Genomic DNA, 10,579 nt, shown 5'->3' with positions numbered 1-10,579 from the left:
TTTTTTTTTTTTTTTTTTTTTGTAAAATTATATTATTACCTATTTTGGATTTTTATTTACAATATTATCCCCTGAAAAATTCAATTAACAAAAATACCTAAAATCAGGTTTGGGTTTACAAAACTACCCAAAATAGTGATTCTTCATCTTTCACATATAATCATGTATATTTTTATTACTAAAACTTTTAGTGGGTAGTTTTGTAAACCCAAACTTAATTTTGGGTATTTTTGTTAACTTAAACTTTAAGTGAGTAATTTTGTAAAGGGAAACCTAATTTTGGGTATTTTTATTAACTGAAACTTTTGGTGGGTAATTTTGTAAAGAGAAACTCAAAAGTAGGTAACCATGTTATTGTCCCCAACTTTAAAGGTTGATATGTATCAGAATCAGTTGAATTACATATTGATAATGATATTGAGCTGATGTGGATAGACAAATAATGCTAAACATAACTTTTTATCCATCCAATACAATTTTTTTTTTTTAATTACATGATTACTTAATTTTGGATTTTCTTTTACAAAGTATCCACCAAAAATTTTAGTTATCAAAAATACCTAAAATCAGGTTTAAATTTACACTGCCAACTTAATGTTTCAATTAACAAAAATACTCAAAATCAGATTTGAGTTTATAAAACTACCCACTCAAATATTCAATTAATAAAAATATCTGATTGTATGTGAAAGATGAAGGAGAATCACTATTTTGGATAGTTTTGTAAACCAAAACTGATTTGGGTATTTTTGTTAACTGAAATTTTAAATTAGTAGTTTTATAAAAAAAAAACCCAAAAAGGGGTAATGACATTATTATTATTTTAAAGATAAACCCATCCAATATTATCAATGTATGCAGTATTGATACTGTTACTGACCCGACACTGTGATTTAAATTGCTGTTGGTACTCAACCCTATAGATACCTTACCCTTGGAAAGGAAATTCCTGTTACTCAATCACACCTAGGAAAGTGAAATTGTGAAAATGCCCACCATAGCGTATCAATCCCAAAAACCCAAAAGAAATAAATTAAAGAAAGAAAAAGGGTAAAAAAGGACAAAACAAAGTCCTTCACCCAAGTGGACGGATCATGTTCACGTACGAGAACCTGAACCGCTCTCTTCACCCTAATACGTAATGTTTTTTGGGCAAAACCTCTAACACACAATCCTCAGTAGTAATTAGTAGTTGTTGGGATTTTGGCTCCGTTTGGTATCGTTTCTGTTCCAGAAACACCGTTTCATTTCAAAAACGAAAATTTCAGTTTCTGTGTCAAAATGCAGTTTTTAAACGAAAAAATGGCGTTTCAAAATTTCAGATTTTTATCGGGAATTTTTTTTTTTTTGTAAAATGGAACGAAACTGGGAAGACGGAACTCCATTTTGGAGTTCCATCCAATCTCGTTTTTTCAGTTTTTTTTTTCACTTTTTGTTCCAAAAAAAACAGAAACAGACCATAAGTGCACCAAACAAAAGATTCCATTTTTTTGTTCCAATAGAACGTAAAAACTCCAGAAACGTTTTTTTAGAATGATACCAAACGGAGCCTTTGTGTTGGGGGGAAATTTTCATGATAATAAGGATGGGGGTGGAATTATCGACAGAGAAGAATACAATAACTTTGACTGAATTTTTGAAGCACTTGATCTTCTATTTGGTTCTCTTTGACTGACTTGTCAACTCTCAAAGTAACTTTACATTCCTCTCTTTCTCTCTCTATTGTAACATATGCTACTACAGTAATTGTAGTTTTCTTCAACGCCTATCTTATCATGGTTTCCCGTTTGCAACCTCTGTTATCTTCACTCATATCTTTTAATCAGAATGGGTTTATAAAAGGCCGGAACATCCATGATAATGTGCTTATCCGCCATGAACTCTTACATCAAATCAAATTAAAAAAAAGAGGATCCAAAGGCTTCATGTCTATTAAAATAGATATGCAAAAGGCGTACGATAGAATGGAATGGAGCTTTCTTGAAAAATCACTTACTCATTACGGCTTCGACCTTAGATGGATTAAGTTGGTAATGTTCTACGTTACCACTCCTTCTATGGATGTCCTGCTTAATGGGTCCCCTTTGAGCTACTTTCACCCTTCTATAGGATTGAGGCAAGGAGGTCCCCTCTCCTACTATTTCTTTGCATTATGCGCGGAAGTTCTATCTTGTCATTTAGCATTAGCCCAACAGCAATCAAGCATTCAGGGTATTCGGATTTCTTGTGGAGGTGAAGCTATTACTCATCTTGCCTTTGCTGATGATTTAATTTTATTTGGTCAAGCTTCTACTAGAGAATTGCATGCTTTCACCAACCTTTTGGATGAATATTGTCACTATTTGGGACAACAGCTAAATGTGGCTAAGACTAGAATCCAATATAGTCCTAATGTGCCATCTTCCTTTAAAAGAGTTGCAGCAGACCGCTTTGAACTTATCCCTGCAGTGACTCTTGATATGTACCTGGGTATCCCATCCATTAGTGGAAAACTCCGCAAGGATCATTGCTCCATGCTTATCTCTAGAGTTAATAACAAGCTACACCTTTGGAAAACAAAGTATCTCAGCTGTGCAGGGAAACATACTCTGATTCAATCAACTTTAGCGGCTCTCCCGACCCACTACATGTCTTGTTTTCCACTTCCATCATCCATTCTCCATGAGCTGGATTTTAAAATTCGGAACTTATTCTGATCAAATGGGGAAAAGTCTCTCACTCCGACAGTAAGCTGGGCTTCAATAAGCCAACCTAAGCGTTATGGAGGGCTTAATCTTAAACTATCTACTCCAATGAATACAACGCTCCTCACAAAAAAAGGTTGACAACTCCTTCGTCCTTCCCAATCATTATGGGGCCAGTTAATGATGGCAATGTATTTTCTGCGCATTTTGTTTCTAAAAGCTAATTATCCATCCTCAGCCTCATGGGAAATGGAAATCCATCATTAGCGCACATCCATTACTCAGTCAAGGTATTTTCTATAAGGTTGGGAATGGGACTGAAATTCATCCATGGTTAGATTACTGGATTCCCAATATCCCCCGTTGCAAGCTCCTTTTCCTCTGCCCTTACATGCCCCTACCACTGTTTCACAATTCATTTGCCCCACCAATAAATGTTGGAATCAATAACTGGTGCTTTATTGGTGGCCACCGAAGGTTGCTTGACGGATTCTCTCTATTCCTCTCCCTCAGCATTATACACATGATACCATTGTCTGGCTTGATATTGCATCTAGATCCTTCAGAATATCGTCTGCTTATCACATGGTTTTAGGTCCTGCATGTGATTTCCAGGATCCTATTTTGTTACGACTTTGGCACTCTTATACTATACCCAAAATCCAATTCTTTGCATGGCAATTACTTCTAGGCAAGCTCCCAACACCAGAATTACTTTGTCAACGTGGCTTCAACATACCAAATATTTGTTCCTGGTGCTCTCAGTCAGAAGTATTTGCCCAGCATATTGTTTTCGAGTGCCAATTTTCATCTTCTATTTGGACGACCTCAGCAATTACTTCCATGCCATTACATCATATTATCATGGACACAGTTACTCTACTCCTGCGACAGTCTCATAAGTCAAGAGATGACCATATAAAGGTTGCTTATCTTCTCAACACTTTATGGAACATTTGGCTGGCCTTTTTGGATGAAGTTTTCTGAAATGTTTATTCATCGGTATGGAGCATCATTTGGAAAGCTATAGATTTGGTTCAACACTTTCTACCATTAATTCCAAAGCATTTCTTAAAGACCACCTTTGTTCGATGGCTGCCTCCCTTTTCTCCCACTTTCAAAATCAATATTGATGGCACTTCTCAAAGTAATCCGGATCCAGCAGGGGTTGGAAGGGTGTTTCGGGATCATAATGGTTGTTTCTTCCTTGGTTTCTCCATTGGAATTGGCGATGCTACAACTTGTGTGGCTGAGGCCCCAGAAGTTTTTCATGCTTTGAGACTGGCTCGAAAGGCTAGGTACCTCAATTTGCAGATTGAAGGGGATAATTTTATCATCATCAATATACTACAACATTGCTTTCAGTCAATGCCCCGAATGATTAAGCACATTATTGATGATTGTTGGGATATAGCGGGCTACTTTGATTCAATCTCATATACTCATATTCTTCGTGAAGGCAATTCCGCTGTAGATAGTCTGGCCACTCATGGAGCATCTACACAATGGCACACTATTTGAATTTCCTTCCCCCTCCCCCTCCCCCTCCCCCTCCCCCTCAATTTTCTTACTTCCTTTTTATTTACTGAGAGATGTAATGTAATTTTTTCTCGCTATTCTCGCAGTGGTTGTAATAGTTAATTTTCTATCTAATCAAAAAAAAAAAGACGGAGAGAGAGAGAGAGAGGGGTGGCAGAGAAAAAAATAAAAAAACTCAGTCTCGAGTCAAGGTCTTTTTTTAATGATAGAATCAAGTTCTTCGAAATGAGGCTTCGGGTGCCAAGAAAAAACATAAGGGGAAAACTGTGGGTCCACTTTTACCGACGGCCAAGCCACAAGCCTGAAAGAGAAACATTTTTAAACGCGTTTTCATTTGTAAGATCTCTTTGCGTGTTGATTCTTTCTCTTTGTTTTTGCACTATAAATTGGGCTTATTAGATCGTTCGTCTCTTTATTGTTAAGAGAAGAAGCATCGCTAATCAAGTACCCACTTCTCTTTCTTCGTCTCTGTTCTTGTCTCCGGCCTTTCTTTTGGTGTTTCATCGTCTCTGTTTCCAATTCTGATCTCTACTTGGTTGCTTATTTGAAATTCAACAGAAATGAAGGTCAGTTTTCTTTCTTAATTTTGTTCTAATACAGCCCAGATGATTCATTGTAATTAATTCTCACAATTTCAGTTCAATTGTACTATTTTTTCAATGAGTTTTGATTAACTGCAGTGGAGATTTCTCCTTTCCCTGTTTTACTACGTTTGGAGGTTTCTGAATTTTTACAGATACTGGATTTGTTTTTCATATTCCCTTTTTTAAAATTTGGTTATGAATCCTGGGTTTATTCTGATTCTGATTCTGATTCTGATCTGTTCTTATTTGTTACAGAAAGTTGTGGTGAAGCTAGACTTACATGATGACAAAGCCAAGCAAAAGGCCATGAAAGCAGTCTCTACCCTTTCAGGAATTGATTCCATCTCCGTGGATATGGAGAAGCAGACAGTGACAGTGATTGGAGATGTGGATCCTGTAGACGTCGTGGGCAAATTACGAAAGCTTTCGCACACGGATATGGTCTCTGTTGGACCATCGAAAGAGCCTGAGAAGAAGGAAGAACCCAAGAAACCAGAAGAGAAGGTCATCGAATTGGCTAAGGCATATGAGGCTTATTATAACCTATAGGACACACTACTATGCCCAGCCTATTTATAGTGCAGAAGAGAACCCCAACGCTTGTGTTATCTGTTAATTTGTGAGTGTTTAACGAGAAAAAGCCTGATCGAAACTTCATCCATTATTGCTTAAGAAAGCTATGCTCAAGGACCTTGAAGCTCCTCTGTAGCTCCTCTGTACAATTTTGTTCCTGGGAATGGTGGGTTTGGGTTTGGGTTTTTTTTTTGGGTATTTAGAGTGTTCTTTACTGTTCTCTCCTTTTAAGGGTTCGTGATTCATGGAGATAATAAATAGAGTTTGAAGTATACTTAGTATTGTCGAAGGACCTTGAAGCTCCTATGTACAGTTTTGTTCCTGGGGATGGTGGGTTGGTAGATTGCTCTTCACTGTTTTATTGGAATAAAGATTGCTCTTTCACTGTTATTCTCTCGTTTTTAAGGGTTTGTGATTCATGTAGAGTAAATACAAATTTTGAAGTATATTTTACTATTAACCAAAGTCTGTAGCTGCTCTGATATTATTTGTGGAAGTATTAATTTAGAAACTCAAGCTTTAAAAGGAAAAACCATATCAAATTATTTATGATCTATGGTTTCGGAAAAAAATTGATGTGCGTTAATATCATCTTAGGTTTTTTTTCACCTTGTAAGTCGATTTATGGGATTGAACTCTTCTCTATCAATATAGAATGGAGTAAAAATCATTTTTTCCTTGCATGGGGAGAATCAAGAAGATGATGGGACGTCACCAGGGTAAATCCACCCATAAAAGAAAGGTCATGCTTACGTGATACTTTATGAGTATCCTTCAACTTTCTTTATATCCCATGATTTCACTCATATGATCACTTATGCCTTTTTCATTTGCTTAGATAGGCAGAAAAATAGTAGAAAATCATTTATTTTTTACCTTTCCGATCAGATGGATAGATGATTTTCCCACACATGATGTTTCTTTTTTTTTTTGTAATGAAAAAAGGGTGCTCCATGATACTGATCATAACTCCTAGGACAAGCCTCCGTACGGCCAGCCGACTCGAGCGATGATGAGTTGTGGGCATTTTTACCACTAGGATACCAATCCCATTGATTCCACATATGATGTCAAAGTGGGCAAATCTTGGAAAATCATAAAGGTTTCTCAAGTATAATAATTCTTCCATTTCATGGGGGCATAAGCTGGATCCTCCACCTCTTATTGTTTGCATCTTGTATGGTGTCATGGGTTTATTGTTTTTCCTTTTGGTGCATGCCTCCACTTCGACCCACAAATGATCCCATTGGCCAGCTCCATCAATGCTGATCATTGGCCAGCTCCATCAATGCTCAGTTGAGATCAAATTTTATAAACGCCTTTGTGGGAGTTATATAGGCACTAGGAATCAAGTCACTCAACTGCTTTTCAATCATGGCAGCGAGAGAATCTCTTCAATGACAGGATATAATTTTTCGATTGAACAAGGAAAAAGTATTTTCAACCTCATACAATAAGGAAAGTAAGGAAAGGAATAATAATAGTGAACTTAAAATCTAATCATTACCTCAAAACATCATTAGTGAAGAGACTCTCCTCAAATGTCAAATGGTCCCCTCCTTACCTTCGTTATATCAAAATTAATGTCGAAAAAGCATCCATTTGGTGGAAATCCTGGTCCTGCCAGTGTAGGAGGTGTTTTTTGAGATCACAATAGCATCTTCTACTATGAATTTTCAATTGGAATCGATGTTGCCCATGCTTGTGTTGCTCAAGCTCTGGCAAATTTTTATGCTATGAAATTGGCATTGGAGTTAGGATATAATTCAATTTTGATGGAAGGAAACAATCTTACCATAAGAAAGATTCTCAATCGAAATTTCCACTCCATTCCTTGGCAGATCAAGCACATCATCGTTGACTGCTGGGCTTTAGCAGATCATTTTGTTCAACTTTCCTTTCACAATAATCTTCGTAAAGGAAATTCTACTGCTGATATGTTAGCATCTCTTGGGGCCTCTACACAGTGTCAAAGTTATTGGGATGCCCCCACCCCCACCCCCACCCCACCCCCACCCCCACCCCCTTCCTTAATATCTACTGTTTATTAGTTAGATAGTCGCGGTTCTATTTTTCTTTTATTGTTCTAGTTAAGGATTATATATTAAAAAAAAAAAAAATGAAAGAAAGAAAACTTATGGTTAACTAATAATTGTCATTTCGTTAGTATTTGCAACCTGGATGAGTTCAAAAACTTTTTCATGGCTAGAAAGTGATATTTGACCTTCTTCCTACTTAGCGAATTTCACATTTATCCAAATAAGAAAACACTTATGAAATAAATCTTGGCGAGCTCAGAGCTATAAGATCTCAAGCATGGTTTCAAAAACCAGATCGAGATCACTGAACTTGTTTGGATTGAATCGGTATTGATCCTTTGTCAAAAAAAAAAAAAAAAAATGGTATTAATTGATATCAAGTCTTGGTCGATCCAATATCGATCTATCATTTATTGGCATGAGACTAGAATAAAAAAAAATAACAAAACTATTTTTTTTAAACAAATGTAAATCAGTCCGATTCAATTCAAATCTTTGATTTGAATGCTCTATAGAGATACCTGTGAGGAGAGAGATAGAGACAAAATAGGAGGGAGAAAACATGTGAGAAAAAAAATTAGAAGAGAGAGAGAGAGAGAGTGACACAAAACCTTCACTAGTACCCTAGTGCACCAAGGGGTGGTAGCCTAAGTCCTTATAAGTTCCATCCCCAGAAGTCAATCTCTTTTGGATTTTATATTTTATAAGACATTCTCATACAAGTAGCCTGGTGGGATAAGCACTTTGGCATGATGGTGGCTGTCAGAGTAATAGAGCATTGGCATAAGTCCTACTAGAGATAGTTTATTGGGAAAATTACTTGATTACCCACTTATGGGTCTTCCTTTACAAAATTACCCACCAAAAGTTTTAGTTAACAAAAATACCCAAAATTAGGTTTTCTTTTACAAAATTACTCACTTAAAGTTTAAGTTAACAAAAATACCCAAAATTGAGTTTGGGTCTATAAAACTATCCACTCAAAGTTTTAGTAATAAAAAAATACATTACTATATGTGGAAGATGAAGACTCACTATTTTGGGTAGTTTGTAAACCCAAACCTGATTTTGGGTAGTTTTGTTAACTGAACTTTGGGTGGGTAGTTTTGTAAACCCAAACATAATTTTGGGTATTTTTGTTAACTAAAATTTTTTGTGGGTAATTTTGTAAAGGGAAACCCAAAAGTGGATAATCATGTAATTTTCCCTAATTTATTCTACTCTTCCTTCCATTGGGTTGCCATCTTAATTGGTATGGGTCCTTGATAGGAAATATCAATATATATATATATATATACACTAGCAAACTTGTATATGCAAATGCACGTGGGTGCACGTGAGGGCATTCGTTAAGTGGCAGAATGAAAGTACTTTTAATCCATGAGTTTTATATATTTCTGCTATTAAAAAGTACTATTTAGTTTTAACCCATAAATATTTTTTCCTAATTTTACACAAAGATAATAACTAGAGGGAGTAGATTGGTGGTTGATAACCTGATGGAAAACGTAATTCCGAAAACCAAAAAAAAATAAATAAATAAATAAAATGATGTATGGAAAAAACTTAAATGGAATTACTCCCAAAACTCATATATATTTACTAAAATACAATTTTTTCTTTAATATTTACAAAAATGCAAGTTTTTCAATAAAATTTTAATGAATTTTCAAATGCAAATTCCTGGACAAAATTTTCATCTGAGCTTGGTGGTAACATTTTAGTGGCTCATGGCAAGGCTATAATTTTGGGAGCCCTTGATGGGAAATTAATATCCAAAAGCTAGATTTGGGCATTTTCCTTCTTTCAAACAGGTACTAATATAGCCTAATTTTTATAACGAGAGAAATGCACAAACAACTAGCCAACATACCAACTTTTGGTGCCTCAAAATGTTGTCATAAATTAAGATTAACAAATCAATACTAAATAAGAGAAAGAAAAAAATACAAAATATTATTAAAAAAATTGAAAAAATTCCTCAATCATATACCCCAATTAAGAGGAACCACAACTGTCACATTATTGTCCATTCCCACCATTTAAAGCAGATGAGATACAACTCATACAACTATGAATAAAAAATGTCCACAGACAAAAACTCTAGTTCTAGTTTATGATATTCAAGATTCTTATATCGTTTTATAGATCTGAAATCATAATATATTCAATCAGAAAATAGAATCAATTCTAAGAATGATGAGAGAAAATGAATAGCGGCATGGTTTTCATGGCTCTAGTGCACATATAACTTGCATTAGAGACGATCATTCCCCAACATATTGGTAGATTTAATATAAATAATTTTATCCAATCAATTGCACCATACAAATAACATTATAGATTCAAATAAAACTATGGGCATAGCAACGGTTCTCGCTAAATCAAATTCCAACATAACTACAAGCACACTTATTCCTCAATTAAAAAAAAAATAATAAATAAATTGTAGTTTGGCAACCGTACCTTGTGGATGTGAAGTATCTAAAATTGAACAGAAAAAGGAAGAGATACAGGGAGAGGAATGAGGCCACAATGGTGGGGGGAAAATCTAAAATTGAGAAATTCTAAGATATTGTAGTTTTTTTGTGGTATATATAAGGAAGGATAATGTATTATAAAGATACTTTAAGAAAAGTAATGGTATTATTAGTGAAAGATTTCATGCAGTAAAAACTTTTAAAGTCGATGAAAAAGGATTTAAGGAAACCGTTTTTATGCAGTAAGTCTCTCTATAATTATTCACTCCCTCCCACTCTCTCTCTCTCTCTCTCTCTCTCTCTCTCTCTCTCTCTCTCTCTCTCTCTCTCTCTCTCTCTCTCTCTCCATATTTATCTTTGTAAATCTCCCTATTTTTTTATCTCCCATGATTAGGAAAAGAGAGTCCACCCCTATTGTGGATTATTATGTGTTTTTTTTTTTATCCTTTTTAATACTTAATAATAATAATTATAATTAATGATTACCCTCCATGTTTAGAGAGAGAGAGAGAGAGAGAATTATAGATAGTTTATTATCATTATTTTTTTCATCTTCCATTTTAAGGGGTGAGAGGATGAGTGGGATTTTTTTTGAAAATAATTATAGAGATTTAAATATGGAGAGAGAGAGAGAGAGAGAGAGAGAGAGAGAGAGAGAGAGAGAGAGAGAGAGAGAGAGA

General features: G+C 35.2%; 1 pseudogene; it reads left to right on the top strand.

Annotated features, from left to right (window-relative positions):
* Positions 1–4,604: 4,604 nt before the first annotated feature.
* The window catches only part of LOC122082256, a 9,700-nt pseudogene continuing 3,725 nt past the window's right edge, over positions 4,605–10,579 (top strand).

The sequence above is a fragment of the Macadamia integrifolia genome, chromosome 6, assembly GCF_013358625.1.
Source record: "Macadamia integrifolia cultivar HAES 741 chromosome 6, SCU_Mint_v3, whole genome shotgun sequence".
In the NCBI taxonomy this organism is placed as follows: domain Eukaryota; kingdom Viridiplantae; phylum Streptophyta; class Magnoliopsida; order Proteales; family Proteaceae; genus Macadamia; species Macadamia integrifolia.
The sequence above is the reverse complement of the archived record's forward strand: the minus strand, read 5'-3'. Positions and strand labels throughout refer to the sequence as shown.